Source organism: Impatiens glandulifera, chromosome 4 (assembly GCF_907164915.1).
Source record: "Impatiens glandulifera chromosome 4, dImpGla2.1, whole genome shotgun sequence".
NCBI classification, from domain to species: Eukaryota; Viridiplantae; Streptophyta; class Magnoliopsida; order Ericales; family Balsaminaceae; genus Impatiens; species Impatiens glandulifera.
In genome coordinates this window covers 19,127,521-19,145,798 of record NC_061865.1, presented here as the reverse complement: position 1 = coordinate 19,145,798, position 18,278 = coordinate 19,127,521, and the positions used below count along the sequence as shown (strand labels likewise).

Below are 18,278 nucleotides of genomic sequence, written 5' to 3'. Positions count from 1 at the left end.
TTAGAGCAACTTTCCATGACGAACTTCTTCAACAACTCATTTGTGTACTTTGCCTAGTTGATGAAGGTTCCTCCTTCAAGTTGATGAACTTGAAGGCCCAAGAAGAAACTTAGCTCCCCCATCATTCTCATCTCGAATTTATCTGTCATCATCTTAAAAAACTTTTCACATAACTTGGGGTTAGTTGACCCAAAAATAATGTCATCAACATATATTTGAACAAGTAAATATGAGATTCTTTAAAAAATTTAAATAGTGTCTTATCAACAAAACCTATGGTGAAGTCATGATCAAATAGGAATTCGGTAAGTGTATCATACCAGGCTCTAAGAGCCTGTTTAAGGCCATACAATGCTTTATCTAGTCTAAAAACCCGGTTAATGATGGTAGGATTTTTAAAACCGGAAGACTGCTCAACGTAGACCTCCTCATTAATAATTCCGTTAAGAAAGGCACTCTTAACATCCATTTGAAAAAACCTTGAAATTTATTAAAAGTATCAAATGCCAGAAAGATTTGAATGGCCTCAAGTATGGCGATAAAAGAAAATAACTCCTCGAAATCAATGCATTCCTCTTGTCTATAGCCTTGGGCCACTAATCTAGACTTGTTCCTCGTAACCAAACCACTTCATTAAGCTTGTTGCGAAAGACCCATCTGGTTCCAATAATAGATTGATTAGCTGGTCTTGGAACTAGATGCCATACTTAGTTCCTTTCGAACTGGTTTAACTCCTTTTGCAATGCAAGGATCCAATCTGAATCAAGTTGTGCTTCGTCAACCTTCTTAGGCTCAATCTGAGAGATGAAAGAAGAGTTCGCATACTCATCTAACAGATGATGTCTGGTCCTAAGAGGCGTAGAAGGGTTACTTATTATGATCTCAAGAGGATAATTTGTATTCCATTTGAAGTTTGGTCCCTAAATATTTTTCAACCGATCGGTTGGCTCAACAAAATTCATCCAAATAGTCGTTTGGTAATAGCCGTCCGGTCAGATGAATTTGCATTATCCATGCTATTAGCCGTTTGCTGAATTACATTTTGGTCTTGTTGAGCTTCAACATTCTCAGTCGCCCGGTCATAAGCAATGTTTCGGTTAATCTAGACTTCATCTTCGCTATCAGATTGGAGAGTAGCAACCTTCATTCCGTTAGACAAATCAATGGATATAGTGGTGTTACTTTCAGCAGACTAATCAAACACAACAAGAGATGATTCTTCAATAGTTAGAGTATGTTTATTAAACACTCTGTAAGCTTTATTGACTGAGAAATATTCTAACATAATACCAATATCGAATTTGGCATCAAAAGCCGTCAAATGATTTTTACCATTATTATGAATGTAACACTTAAAGTCAAAGATCCTAAAATAGAGAACATTAGTAGCTTTTCCATGGTAAATTTCATAAGACGTCTTGTTAAATCTCTTATTAATCATTGACCAATTTTGAGTATGACATGTTGTGTTGATAGCCTCTAGCCAAAGCTTTTAAGACACTCCGGAGTCGGCTATCATATATCTAGCTGCCTCCTTAAAGGTTCTATTTCTCCTTTCATTTCCTTTTCTTAAGCCGTTTTGTTGTGGAGTTCTGGCAATAGTTCATAACAATGCAGCATGCATGTTAAAATACTCTAAAGTGGATGTATCAATAGTTCGCTCACCTGTATGCCATAAGGCCTGCAATTCCTTAATTAACGGTTGTAGAAAAGTATCAATCGCATCACTAAGACTCTTAGGACCGGGAATCAACATGGATAAAATGAAATTACTTGAGTCCATGCATATCGTCGGTGGTACATTGTAAGGTATTATAACAACCGAAAAATGATGTACGATTGTTTTCCATTAATAAATGGCTAAAACCCATCACTAAACAAACAAATTATTACGTTTCGGGGCTCTAAAAAGAAATCGATGTAGTGTTCATCAAACAACTTCCAGGTCATAGAATCTGCGGGATGCCTCAAGAATTCGATGTAGTGTTCATCAAACGACTTCCTTCAAAAACTGTTTTGAATCATCCAACAATTTGTAGAATATTTTATCATCGTCAACCGGATCTTCAGAATTAGAGTGTTGAATGTTGAGATACAAATCATTGAGAATATCTTCCATATACTGGTCATCAACATCATTATCAATAATATCATCAACTGTATTATCTTCTTCTATGATATTCTCGTTAACATTGTCTTCGTTATTTGATTCGTCATCAACATCATCAACGCCATCATCAACAATATCATTTGTGGAGCTCCTTTCACCGTGAAAACACCAAAAATCGTAGTCCATTCTTATACCGTGTATAATTATATGTGTCTTGACACTATTAGCACTCTCATAGTTTCGATTTGCACATTTAACGCAAGGACATGCAATATTTTCCCTTCCAGTAGAGTATTGAGCAAAATTTAGGAATTGCTCAACGCCTTTCATATATTGTGGATGATCTCGACGTAGGAGCATCCAATTTTTGTCCGGAATTTATATTTTCCAACGTCGATCAGATTTCTTAAAACCAAACTAGGTTTATATAGAAAAGTGTATTAGAAATTAATTAATCTCAATCATTTGAAATGTAAATCTTACATCAATAATGTCAATATCGTGTTACAAGAAAACCTACATCTTATATAATCTAAATATCACTCAAATACACATCATCATATCAGATTTATTATTATCTAACATATTTAATGAAGACAAACGTTTAATTTCATTTCTAACATATCTAATGTAAATTCAGCAGTCATGCAAATAATATATCTTATAATGAAGGTAGGCAAACATCCATGTTCATAATCTTAATTCAAATGTTGTTAACTAATAGAGGTATATTTTGCTTTCTAAACTACATTTTGGTATTTTTATAGGCATAAATAAATGGGTTGAGATGATAGAATTAATTGTATCCTAATTTGGTCTTATTAGTATTGCTTCATACCATGACTTTTGAAATGTTCAGACAGGAGATCTGTGATCAATTGAGATTTAAAAAAGTGAGGTCACGAGATGGAGGTCGGGTGGTGGGTGGTTTATCGAGTGTGAGGTCGGAATTAATAGTTGGTTTGGCGAGCATTTAAAAGTGTGAGGTCACGAGAGATGGAGGTCGGGTGGTGGGTGGTTTGTCGAGTGTGAGGTCGAAAATAATGGTTGGTTTGGATAGCATTTAAAAGTGTGAGGTCACGAGAGATGGAGGCCGGGTGGTGGGTGGTTTGTCGAGTGTGGGGTTTTTTCTGAAAAATTAAGAAGTATCTATCTTATTGTGATGTTGAAATTGAAAACAATGAAGTTCATTTATGGTGATTGAAGGATAAAATTAAGTAATTATGCAAATGTTATTGTCTTGAACAATATGTGATCAATTGAGAAGTCAATTAAACAATAATATAAATTCAACATTTTAACTAACTAATCTCTCTCTATATATATAATGATGCTTATTTTTTAAAGTGTCCGGATTGCCGGGTCGAGAGTTGTGGTTAATTTGGATATATATGTGAGAGTAAATGGATACTTGAGTCGGATTGTGGTTTGACTCACCCATAAACTTAAAACGTTTAAAAATAAAATTAAAAATGCTATAGGTATGGTTTGAACATGTAACCTAACAAAACAAGTACAACTCTTTAACCAACTATGCTAATAACACTTTATATTTTAATTTTTCACCAAATTTGATGAACGCGGTAGTTCATCAATAATTTTTTAATCGGTCATAATTCTCTTTTGACTCTGCCCTATAGATTTCACTATTATTTATGAGCAATAATTGAAGAATTTCGTCATATTTATAGAGATAGGGGACATAATTTATATGGATATAGTAAGTCTCGTCTAGGCTACTTTAATGATAGTCTTTACATTTTTCCTTTCACTTGTAGTATGGGGAAGAAGTGGACTCTAGAGGTGAGACTAAATTAGTTGAGGAATAAAAATGTATCAATTGTTTTAGAGATCATTTTGCAATGTGAGAGTAAATGGATATTTGAGTCGGATTCTGGGTTGACCCGTACATAAACTTAAAACGGTTAAAAATAAAATTAAAAATGCTATCACATTTTTACCGTATTATTTTTTTCACGATATTTTTATATTATTATGGAGGAACTATTTTGGGATAAATATAGAAACCAGGTCGCTAAGGTTGGCATTGGATTGAAGAAAATGTAACGGAAACAAATTTATTAGAATGGAGCGACTCGAATGATGTCAAAGTCAATTATGTAACAAATTGAATGGATTCTAGTGACATGACTAGTTGAATGCCCAATGCCCAATGCCCAGGGTGGTGGAGAATGAGAGTATTGTATTGCAGTGCTACATTGTCCCACTAGACATGACTCTTTGTAGTGTACATAGTCTCAACTCAAGATAAATTTAAAACTATATTTTTCAAATGTGTTAAAACACGACACAACAGAAAATGCATGTAGAGAAATTCTTTTTAGGGAAATATATATAGTCTCTAGAATTTCATTGTAAAGTAATATGAAATAATATAGAAACAATTGTAATGAAAATGGCATCATAGATTGAACAGAGAGTGTGAAATGAGAAAGATACTGCATATTAAAGAGGCTAGAGAAGATAGGACTAAAAGAGTGTATTTTTTTAAATGATCCATTTAATAAAAAAATCGTTTAAATATAACGATAAAAACATGACATGAAAAAAGTTATCTAGAAATTGAATACATTAGAATAATTAATTGACTCGTAAATATTCAGAAAGAGAAATAAGATCTCCACACGAATCCACAGGTTTTCTGAATCCAATCTCAGATATCGTCATGATAATTATATTGTGAATAATCTTTAACGGCCTACTTTCGCTGTTAAAAGTTCTCCGATTTCTTTTCAACCAAATAATCACCCATAAAATTATAGGGATAGAGGCACATCTTCTAAGTCTCGCATTTTTAGTGCCTCAATCAATGTCTCCCAATAGCCACTGACGGTTCCCGGCATAACCCATTGTATTATAGTCAAATTCTACAAAAACTTCATATATACTTGCAACAACGTGACAATGTAAAAGTAGATAAAAAGTTGTCTCAACCTCTTTGTAGCACATACGACTCACAATAATCATGCATTTTTTCATACATCTATCGTCAATGAGAATTTCGTCGTGAATAAACAAAAAAAAGAGATCTTTGTAGGCATATTAGACTCCCATAAATTTTCTCAACAAAGATCAATCGGACGAACTTTAAACAAAGTATAACAATGTCCCACATGAAAGTTATTCAAATCACGTCACCGCATAGAATCTCAAGAAGACGGGTTTAACCCATTATTTCTAACCATGAACAAAAGTCTATCATTGGACATGTTTTCCTCACTGTTCAATCTTCTTCTATTTCTGATATAGTTAGCAAAACTACTAGACCGAATGTCAAACATATTTTTGACCGATTAATCTCTACAAATACAAATAGTATTAAGCTCGGGAAAAACCTTCGCCAAACACTTACCACCACACCAAGTGTCGTCCCAGAAACGAATCGAACTTCCATCACCCACAATAAAAATCGAATGCTCCTGATAAACCTTCCACGTGGCATAAATATCACCCAAATGTTGCATTCGTGTTAACAATGATAAATTTGAATACTTTTAAAAAAGTACATTGATGATCAAGTTTTTTTCCATAAAAAGTCAATAAAAAAAGGTGAGTAAATTATAAGTCAAGAACATTCAAACCTCACACAATCTGAAAAGACAAAAAAAGTCTATTTTTTTATTGGTTCATGTTGATCTAGTAATATTCAAATAATTTATACTAATCAATTATATTATAACTTAAACTAAACTGTTCTTTTTATGTGTTTTCATCGTTAAGTTGGATATTTCTCTATTTAATGAATTATTAAAATGAGTTTTATCTTGTAAGAAAATATTAGAGCATACATACATATAACACGAAAAGTATAGGTTAAGGATAAGAAAACATACCTTTTGCTTCCTTGGTTGATCAACATGCCATAATATTAAATATTAAGCCTATTTTTATTACTCTTTTGGTCTTTCCTAAACATTCTGCACATAAAATGGAGAATTACAAATCAACCGCAATTATAAGAAGATTGCAAATCAATTTTTGTTCAACTTTGCAAAACTACTCACTCTACTCATATAAATCTCAAGCGTTTTGAACTTTTATTATCATAATTTTGTATTCTCTTGTTGAAATCATTAGAAAATATTGTTATTAATGGATTTCTAATTGCATAATTTTTACCAAACACATAGTCATGTCATCGTATAGTGTTGTTTTTATAAATAACAATGTTAGCAAAATTGAACTTTCATTACAAGAAGATTCATTTTTCTTTCTCAACCATTTCCCTGTCATTTTTAATGTTATCTGAATTGGATTAACACTATTTATTTTCATATTCATCCATTTGACAACTATGTTGTTTTTAGCACAATTAGAATCCCACATCGGAAGATGATGGGAGTGAAAGAAGTTTCTTAGTATATAAAAGAAACTATATTCACAATTAGCAGAAATCCCACATCGGAAGATGATGGGAGTTGGGGAAGTTTCTTAGTGTATAAAAGAAACTCTCCCCTCTTTGGTTTATTGCACCCAAATTTGTATCTCTTCTTCCTTATTAATTGATAGCCTTAGTGCTCGGAGACGTAGGCAACATTTTGGCCGAACTCCGTTATCAAATTCTGTTAGTGTTCTTTCGTTTGGTTTTTTTCTTCTTTTGTGGTTCTGTCAGGGTTTTTCCCCAACAAGTGGTATCAGAGCCGAAGGTTCGTCCTTGGCATGGTGGAGTCTTCAAAAGGGGCGTCAACTCCTTCGTCATCCTGGACGAGGACACCGATGTCGAATTTGAAGTTTGCGGTGGAGATCTTTGATGGAACTGGGCATTTCGACATGTGGCAAGGTGAGGTTCTAGACTGTCTTTTTCAGCAGGGTCTAGATGTTGCTATTGAGGTCGGAAAGCCAGATGGTATAGAAGAAAAAGAGTGGAGTATCATGAATCGGTTGGCGTGCGGAACAATTCGGTCGTGCCTGTCCAGAGAGCAGAAGTATGCTGTGAAGAATGAAACTTCTGCACAGAAACTGTGGCAAGCATTGGAGGACAAGTTTCTGAAGAAGAGTGGTCAGAATAAGCTCCTTATGAAGAAGCGACTGTTCCGGTTTGAATACCAATCAGGTACTACGATGAATGAGCATATAACTAAGTTTAATCAGTTAGTAGCGGATTTGTTAAACCTTGACGTTAGGTTTGAGGATGAAGATTTGGCTTTGATGTTGCTATCGTCCCTTCCTGATGAATTTAAACACTTAGAAACAACGTTACTTCATGGGAAGGGAAATGTTTCTCTTGATGCTGTAAGTTCTGCTTTATATAGTCATGAATTGAGAAAGCAGGATAAAAGGAAAAGCAAAGTAGATACAGCAGATGAAGCATTGATGGTCATGGGCCGTCAGCAGAGCAAATCAAAAGGGAAAGGAAGAAGATCTGAAAGTAGAGTTGCCAAAGATGAATGTGCTTTCTGTCGTGAGAAAGGACATTGGAAGATTAACTGCCCAAAGTTGAAGAAGAAAGAGAAAGATTCTGAAGATGCGAATGTTGCAGAAAACAAAGGTGATGCAGATTCAGAATACTCTTTATCGATGTCACACACAACATCACATCCTGATGCATGGATATTGGACTCAGCCTGCACTTATCATATGACACCAGTTCGAAAGTGGTTCTTTGACTTTAAGGAGCTAGATGGTGGAGTTGTTTACATGGGAGATGCTAATACATGTAAAATAAAGGGGATAGGTTCAATCAAGCTGAGGAATGATGACGGATCTACCAGAATTATTAGAGATGTTCGGTACATACCGAATATGAAAAAGAATCTCATTTCTTTGGGGGCCTTGGAGTCGAAAGGCCTACATGTGAAATTGGAAAATGGAATTCTTAAGGTAATATCTGGAGCGCTAGTGATGTTGAAAGCTATTAGGAAGAGTAATAATTTGTATTACTATCAAGGTAGTACAGTTAATGGGACATCATGTGTATCAACTTCCGGGAGCAGTAAGGAGTTAGAGGCAACAAAGCTATGGCATATGCGATTGGGGCACGCTGGTGAGAAATCTATGCAAACTCTTGTCAAGCAAGGATTATTGAAAGGTACAAAAGTTTGTAAGTTAGATTTTTATGAACATTGTATTCTGGGAAAACAAAGACGAGTAAAATTTGGCACTGCTATGCATAATACCAAGGGTATTTTGGACTATGTGCACTCAGATGTCTGGGGACCTGCCAAGACTCCTTCTCTTGGAGGTAGACATTATTTTGTTACTTTTATTGATGATTTTTCCAGAAGAGTTTGGGTGTTTACTATGAAGAACAAAGATGAAGTGTTTGAGATTTTTCTTAAATGGAAAACTCAAGTTGAAGACGAGACAGGAAGAAAGATCAAAGTTATCCGGACTGATAACGGTGGAGAATACAAGAATGATCCATTCCAGAAGTTATGCCAAGAGTGTGGCATAGTTCGACACTTCACAGTCAGAAAAACACCACAACAGAATGGAGTATCGGAACGTATGAACAGGACATTGGTGGAGAAAGTTCGATGTATGTTGTCTAATGCTGGGTTAGACAGGAAATTTTGGGCAGAAGCTATGTCATACGCTCAACATTTGGTAAATCGCCTACCATCATCTGCACTTGGTGGCAAGACTCCATTAGAGGTATGGTCTGGAAAACCTGCAACTGATTATGATTGTTTGCATATTTTTGGTTCTATTGCATATTATCATGGAGTTGAATCAAATTTGGATCCACGAGGAAAGAAGACTCTTTTTATGGGATTTACTACAGGAGTTAAAGAGTATCGCCTCTGGTGTTTGGATGCAAAGAAAACCATTATCAGAAGAGATGTTACTTTTGATGATTATTCAATGTTGAATAAGGTAACACCAGACAAGATTGATTGTACTCCGCAACAGGTGGAGTTTGAGCAGATAAAGATAAGCCCAACTAGAAGTGACTCTCCGACGACAGACGAAGAGTTAAATGAGGATGAGGTTCTGACCCAAGAACCTTCAGAACAAAGTGAATCAATTGCTGTGAATAGGCCAAGACGAGTTATTCAAAAACCAGGTCGGTTTGTTGACATGGAGGCCTATGCACTTCTAGTCGTAGATGATGTTCCATCCACTTTTCCAGATGTCAGTCGAAGTACTGAAAATGGAAAAAGAAGAGGTGTTATGGAAGATGAGATGCAATCTATTCAAAAGAATGAGACATGCAAGTTGACGCATCTACGAAAAGGGAAGAAGGTTATTGGTGGTAAATGGATCTTTGCTAAGAAAGAAGGATTTCCTGAAAAATTTGATGTTCGCTACAAGGAAAAATTGGTAGTTAAAGACTACGCTCAGAAGGAAGGAGGGGATTATAATGAGGTACTTTCTCCTGTTGTTAAACACTCTTCCATTAGAATTTTGTTGGCCTTGATAGCGCAGATGAATTTGGAGATAGCTCAACCAGATGTGAAGACCGCAGACATACACGGTCATTTGAATGAGGAAATTTACATTTATCAATCAGATGGATTCAAAGTTGCTGATAAAGAAAATTGGGTTTGCAAGTTGAACAGATCATTGTACAGGTTGAAGCAATCGTCGAGACAATGGTACAAGCGACTTGACAAGTTTATGATGGAGCACAAGTACACAAGAAGCAGATTCAGTTCATGTGTGTATTTGCGCAAATTGCAAGATGAGTCTTACATCTATTTACTCTTGTACGTTGATGATATGTTGATAGCATCAAAGAGCCAATATGAAGTTGACAAATTGAAGGCTCAATTGGGTAGAGAGTTCGAGATGAAAGACATGGGGAAAACCAAATCTAATTGTTTAGATTTGGTAAACACATTCCGCGTTTGAGTCGGCGCTGAAGAGCGCCAATTGGAAGCACTGAAGGTTTATTTTTTAATATTGAAGATTAGTATTTGGATATTGTGCCAAGGTGGAGATTTGTTGTTTTTGGCACAATTAGAATCCCACATCGGAAGATGATGGGAGTGAAAGAAGTTTCTTAGTATATAAAAGAAACTATATTCACAATTAGCAGAAATCCCACATCGGAAGATGATGGGAGTTGGGGAAGTTTCTTAGTGTATAAAAGAAACTCTCCCCTCTTTGGTTTATTGCACCCAAATTTGTATCTCTTCTTCCTTATTAATTGATAGCCTTAGTGCTCGGAGACGTAGGCAACATTTTGGCCGAACTCCGTTATCAAATTCTGTTAGTGTTCTTTCGTTTGGTTTTTTTCTTCTTTTGTGGTTCTGTCAGGGTTTTTCCCCAACAAGCTAAATATCAAATTTATACATATTTTTCTAGTCCAGTGAGCTAAAATGTTGCTTATCCATTTTGAATGTTAAAAAACTGTAGTCTGGTGTAGCAATGTTAGTTGTATGAAATAGATATTTTTATTATACAGTGCTTTCAATTACTTATCCTAATGAATGTTCTCTTAAGAAAATATATAGTTTGTCAATATATATAGATCATTACCATTTTGCCTGCAATTTGTTATAACAGTCAAATTAATATGTACTCGTTTTTTTTATTATTAAAGAGTTATCTAAGTATGTTGATGATTTCCTAGAGTTTTAATTGTTTTTAATGTGTGTGTATAGAGGATAATCATTGACATTATCTTGATTTTCTATTCAGTAAATATTCATTCATTATTTATCATGAATATCTAAACAGGGTCGGTCTGCTTCACTTATGAATTTGTTCAAAGGAACACCTAAAAAATATTTAAAAATATATTTCTACAAATATTTGAAGAGTTCACTTATAATCACTAAACTTATATACAAGATAACTTAACAACTAAACTATATAAGTTACTTCTATTGTGATTTAATCTCAAACTAATAGTAAATAAATATATATTTCATATTAAAACAATTCAATAGTTAACCAATAAGTTAAATTCAAATAGTTCACCAATTAAAACATCAAATAAAGTTGAGTACATACAAAGTTCAAACAATCAAATGTCAATTATCTCTAAATAAACTCATCTCCAATTATATGAATTCTAATTAAGAGCAGAGTAATGCAAACAGAACAATTGTCTAGCAATAAATGAGTAATATATAATGAAAACAATGTTAGATATTTTTAGAGTTCCATCTTCTTAGCACGAAACCTCCGGAAGAGCTTCTTTGAGAATCTGTACTCTAAACATTATAGATGAGTCGTTACTCGTATCCATAAGCTCGAACAAGCACACATCTCCCAATTTTAAATTATTGTAGATGGCAAATATCTTCAAACCATTGAATCTTGTCGTCGCCTGATTTCTTCCGTTGTAGTATATTTTCCACTTATTTCCCAAACACTCTAAAATCACGTACACATTGTCATTGGGAAGATATGGACCCATTTTCTCAGGAACATCCTAGTTGCAAATATATAATTATTAAGAAGACACTTATAAAATTTGTTAAAAAACAACAAGTAACTTAGTTGTGAATCTTATATCAAAAAAACAATTTTTATATGAATAGAGATGATTACCATTGAATAAAACGGTTCGAGGTTACGTTGAGTTATGCTAACTTGGAAGTATGGTGTTCCTAGTAGAGGAAGAATTGGCTCCTTCTCTATCTCGGGCATCATTGATCCTGACAAAGGTTGGGTCGATGACATCTCAATATTCATTGTAAGTGTAGCCAACAACGCCTTCTTAGCGTCTTCTGTTGCCATGATCTCCTTTATTGATCTATACTGTTGAAGATAAGCAATACAAATATTTTAGAAATTAAAAGATTTATAGTAAAAATTTAGAAAATCTGTAATCTAGTGAGTTATAGATTTTGAAATATTTTTCTCTTAAAATGTCACAATTAGAAGTAGATTATGAAAATATTCCTTAGATGATGTAAGATATTGATTATTTAAAATTAAAATAAAAACTTAAGAGATTTAATCAAGATTATATTTTTTATGATAAATATTAAAATTCAAAATTAATTTTAATGCTTATTTATGGATCATATATTCTACAATATTAGAGGATGTATTGTGCTTCATGTTCATAAACAATGAGAGAAAGCAGGAGATCTCCCATGAAACCACTTAGTAAACTTATCTTGAACTAAATAGATAAAATAAAAATAAAAAATATAGCAGTATATGTTAAGGATAGGAAAAAATACCTTTTGCTTCCTTGGTCGATCAGCAGGTGACAATTCTGGATTCTTTTTTATAACTATTCTTTTATCTTTATCTTTAGTTCTTTTCACTTGCTTTGATTTCATTTCTTGGACCTTGTTACTATCTTCACCAATTAAGCTGTAAAATAATGATAAAAATAAGAATTGATTTGATTTGAGAAGTGAAATATAGGGAGAGTTATAAGAGAAATAAAAGTCAATGAGAACAGATTATAATATTTTATAAATTCACATTATTTTTAAAATAGACTAGTGTATATAAACATATCACATGGCAACTAAAAGAAACACACATATTTAAATATTCTCAATGATAAAATGGAGGATTACAAATCAACCACAATGATAAGAAGATTGCAAATCAACTTTTGTTAAACTTTTTAAAACTACTCACTCTACAAAGATAAATCTCAAGTGTTTGCACTTTGTTTGTTATCATAATTTTGTACTCTTATTGAAATCAATAGAAAATATTATTATGAATATATCAATGGATTTCTAATTACATATTTTTTACCAAACAGTTATGACATCATATAAGAAAGACATTTATATATGCTCAGATTGCAAAACAAACATAAAAATATAACTACTTAATGTATATTATAAATAAAATAAGAACTATATTATATATAACTCAATAGTTCAAGTGTCCTATATATTCATTTAATAACTATTCAACAATTCACTTTTGTGATAACTAAGACATTTTTTAATTGTTTTCCGGTATCAAGAGAATCACACACATCTAAAAATCAAATAATTCTAACAAATTTAGCAAGAATTCAATAGTACTTGCATAAAAATAGCTTCATGAAATAATTGATAATAAATGTTAAAAGATCATCAAATAATCTAATGAGAAGAAGATATAATTCAAATATTGTCATTCAATTTCTCTATTTTTGGAATGGAAATGTTATGTTTAATTTATACTTGACTTCAGTCCGATTTGATATTTAATTGAAATAAATTCTTAGAATCAAAGCAAAATGAGTAGAGATTTGAAAGGATTTCAAAACCAGCTACTGTGTTATTAAAATTTTGATTATCTAACTCTATCGGATTTCATATATCAATTTATCATTTCAGAATCTCAACAAATTTCTAAATCTCGTCAACAAGCTTCGTAGTAAAGTATACAAATTCAAGCTTTGAAAAATTTCAAAATATCAATATTGATTTTTTTTACCTTTGAGATATAGGTTCAATCTCGTTTTCCAGTACATTCTTCTTTTCTTTCTTGACCTTATAAGTCCGTCGAAGACTATATGGCGCTGATCTTCTTCGTTTTCCATCCATCTTCCTTCTTTCTTTTTCTCTCTTGTGACGCCGCCTACTTTCTAATCTTATTATCGCCTTTTGTTATTAGCTTTTAAAAGCCTAGGGTTAGCATATTGGGTTAAATAAAATAATGAGTCCAATTCAATGGTGTCCATGTAGAGGTGTTTAGATGGGAAAAGTTGAAATTAAAATGAACTTTAGCACCTTATTTCAAATTTTATAATAATTGATATTGAAATATAATATAATTTTTATATTTAAATGAATTATAAAACTATTATTATTAAGAAATTAATTTTGTTTATTTGTATATATATTTATATCATTTTTAATATTATATTAATATATACGAATCATAAAATTAATAAAATATTTTATTGACTATCATTGCTTTAATAATAAAATAAAATGGATCCAACTTGTGGTTTTGTGGGATAGGACAATTATAGGGGCCTCCAATTATAGGTAACTATGAAAAAGTGATAATGAGACAAGAACAAAGATTAAGGTGTCTTAAGGTATACCATGTCCTAACTCCTAACAATATTAAAGTTATAAGATTAATTATCTTATGAATTGTATAGAATATATTAACAATAATTTTGTAAAAATAAAACTGTCTACTATATTAAATGAGATATAATAAATTATGTGCAAAATACACATTTAAATATTGTTAGATAATATTAATTAGTCTAGTCCCAAAACAATGGGTTAATTAATGAACATGTGATCTTTTGCAACAAATTTCAGACTTTACTAACTAATGAAAATTGAAAAATGCAGATTTGATAATATGAATTGTGACTTAAGAAAAACAAAAGAAAAACGCACACATAATTAATTGGCTGTCTTGATCTCGAATCTCATAAATGATGAGGTGAAACCAAAAATAACTTGATCATATATTTTCTTTTTATAAATCTTTAATTTCTTTGAGTCATCACTCAATTTGTCAAAACAAAAATCAAAACCATTCATCAAAGTACGTTTGTAGAATTTCATAAAAAAAAAATTCATGTTTTTAAAAATGATCAAACCAATTGCAAAGGCATTTAGAATTTAAACAATGAATATAAATGACTTTTATAAAAGTTTAAGACCTTATTTGAATATTTGAATCAACCAATTGAAGTCTAATTTTAAACTTATTTAAAAATTATACAAATAAAACTTTTAAAATTAAAAATCATAAATTAATACATAAGATTGAACAAGATTCATCTATTATTGTTTCTTATGATATATTAATCAAGTATGAACATTCAATTCAAACCAAGAATGTTTCAAGAAGATAAAATTTCAAATTAAACATTTTCTTGAATTTGACACGATTTTAATGAGTTCTTATAAGGGAAAATGAATTATTATCATATATGGATGAAGTATACCTTCTGGCCCTACTAAACCTGAGTTGGTTAGTTCATTGATTCTTATTTGTGAAAAAAAATTAGGTGTCCCCAAAGGCAATTCCGCCTCCAAAGAGTTCAGGACTGCCCCTTAATGCTTATATGCTCAATAATCGAGAAATTTGATAATATGACCCTAAAAAGGAGGGTATTTTGATTTTTAACCTTTATAATAAAGGTTTGTTTTTTAAACTTTTTTTCGGTTTGCGAAAAGATGGGTGTTGTGCCCTGCTACACTTTTTCGGTTAACTACTATTGCTCATCACTACTACTACTTAGTTAAGCATGTTAAGAGAGTACAATGTAGAGATTGAAGAACGTTTTAATTACTCAACTCGCGACGAAGCTGGAATCCCGAGAGATTGGTGAGATAATAATTATGGACATGATATAACAGCTAGCACTTGATGCTATACATTTTTACACAATTTGATGGCATTTCTGAGCTAGCTTATGCAGCAGTTGGGTATGAAGCCTGCATAGCTATGCCGCACAGTCCTTCCTTGGCACTAATACCACGTTCCATTCTGATGTATCCTTCCTCGCCCCAAGAGCCCCCCCACGAGTTCTTCACAAGCCAATATTTGGTCCCGTCATCCGCAGTGCCATAGCCCACAGCCGTTACACCGTGGTCTAGAGAGGTTCCACACGCGCCCGTGAAGACACCTCCCGAGTAGAACTGAAAACTGAACCCTCCTGCATCAATGGCTACCTAAACAGGGTGATTGGCCACAGCTTTGAGCAACGTACTCTCGCTGTTTGCGGGTACGTCTTCAAATCCAGTTATCTTAGCCGCGTGGTTAGCTGCCTTTTTTTTGCTGCATTTGTCATCAGTTCCAGCGTTGGGTAGTTGGATTCGGTTGTGAGGCCTCCGTTGCTTTTTATGAACTTGAAAGCATCATCCATAAGACCGCCATTGCAGCCTTGATCCACTCCGTTTACGTCGCAATCGACTAGCTCTTGCTCAGACAGGGAGATCAGCTTACCAGTCGTTACCTGTGTGATTCCTTCCATGGCAGCCACAGCCGAAAATGCCCAGCAACACCCTATCGATTGATCAATGAGTGCGTTTTTATTTTATATAAGTAAATCCTACAAAAGCGAACTTAATAGCTAACTCACCACACTGGCCTTGGTCCTTGACTGGAGTGACTGCGCCTTTCTTCCTCCAGTCAATGGTAGCGGGAACCGCTGAAATGTTCCCATATCGGAAGGAATCGGTTGAAGAGGAACAGACATGGCTCTTGAACCTATTCCTTAGCTTGAACTCTTCATTCGTTAGGTCGGCAAACCGATTCACTCCGAGTTTGTATGGAGCGTTTCCGGCTTTGTTAAACAACTCAATCTGCTCCACGTTCTCTTTGAATACGTTGAACCGAGTGTACTTCTCAGCATCATCTTTGTAGACACGATTATGTTGCATCAGCCATTGTTCGTGCCTCTTGAGCATTGAGGTGTCAAGGAGAGACCGGGACGTGGTTTGAGAAATTAGGGCTGCAAAAATCAAGAGCAGAGACATTCCCATGTTCTTGGAATCCATCTTAATTCAAATGTTGTTAAATAGTAGAGGTAGATTTTGCTTTCAACTCACATTGTAGTATTTTTATAGGCATAAATAAATGGGCAGAGAGGTTAGAATTAATTGTATCCTAATTTGGTTTTATTAGTATGAAAAGTATTGTTTCATACCGTGCCTTTTGAAATGTTCTATTTCTCTTTTAGCTTTCTATTGCCTCTATTTTGTTTTCAAATATTCACAAAAGAATAGGAACACTCCTATTTTACTAATATATATTACCTGAAATTGATTGCTCACATGTTTAAAACTTATTAATATTTCTCATTAGAAACTAGATCCCTATATATGTAATAATATATTATTGTATTTAAATAGTAGATTATGTAGTTGTTTTAATAATGCTTAATTGTAAAGTATCATGATTGTCGGATCAAGAGCTGTGATTAATTTGAATATAAATGTGAGAGTAAATAGATACTTGAGTCGAATTGTGGATTAACCGATCCATAAACTTAAAAATATTATAAAATTAAAAATGTTATAGGTTTATTTCAAACTTGCAACATAACAAAAACAAATATAACCATTTAATCAACTAGGATAATAAAACTATATATTTTTAATTCAATACTAAATTTTATTAATGCAAGACATTCTTAACAATATATGTTCAACTCTTTAACTAACTAATCTATATATATAATAAGGGTGAGCAAAATAGTAAAACCAATCAGTTTTGTATGATCCGTATTAAATTCAAACTAAATTTATCTAATTCGTAATCAAAACCATTTTAATAATTAATACGAATATGGATTGAATGGAATATGGTTTGGATAATTCAATCTAAAATAAATTTATATATTTATAAATGTCAACTTGAATTTATTCAATTTTAAATTAATTAAATTATTTAAATTCAATCTGAATTAAACTTAATCCGAATTTAATCCAACACGAAATAGTTAATTCAATTTTGTAATTGAATTCAGATTAATCCGTTAAATTCTATACTCTTGATTAAAAAAATCTAATTATTTAATTTATTTTTTAATATTTAATATGTTTAATTATAAAAAAATAATTTAAAATTTTTAATATTATAATTAATTTTATTTATTTATAATTGAATCTGGAAAAAAATAAATTGTTGACTAAACTATACATAAATAAGTAAAATATATATTATATTTAGGTGAAATAGAATTTAAGGAAAAATAAATTAAAAAATATATTTTTATTTAGATAATTTGAATAATTCTAATCCAAATCGAATTTAATCCGATTCAGACTTAATCCGATCCAAACTCAATTCAATCTGAAATATCCAATCCAAATTAGTATTTTAGATTCGGATCGAATTGAATTTCGAATTAGTCCACTCATTGCTCACCCCTAATTGAACCCACCTCTTTACCAACTTAAACCTTCACACAAAAATACTCACTTTCCTCCGCCTCTTAAATCTGAACATGAGGTAGATGAATCACCTTATCAATATGAGGATGGTAGAAGAATCACCTTATCAATATGAGGATGAAGATGAAATCATAGGTTTAAAGAAGAGACATGTTTGAAATCTGTTAGAGATGAAAAATGGTCAAGAAAATAAAAGAAGGTATACTCCTAAATTTATTGAAACACATGGGGGCAGAATCCCGCTAGTACCAATGTCTCCCACTTACTAGTGTCCAAACAAACTTAGGTTTGGTTCCGGTTGAGTTTTTTATAAAACCCAACAAAAATTAATTTTTTAATTAATCACTTTTTAATAATCACATCACTCATTTCATTATTCAAAATACTAAAATACTCTATTTAATTTTTTATTT

At 32.5% G+C, this 18,278-nt stretch overlaps 1 pseudogene; it reads right to left on the bottom strand.

Annotated features, from left to right (window-relative positions):
* Positions 1 to 15,323: 15,323 nt before the first annotated feature.
* LOC124934881 lies at positions 15,324 to 16,954 on the bottom strand (annotated as a pseudogene).
* Positions 16,955 to 18,278: the final 1,324 nt, after the last annotated feature.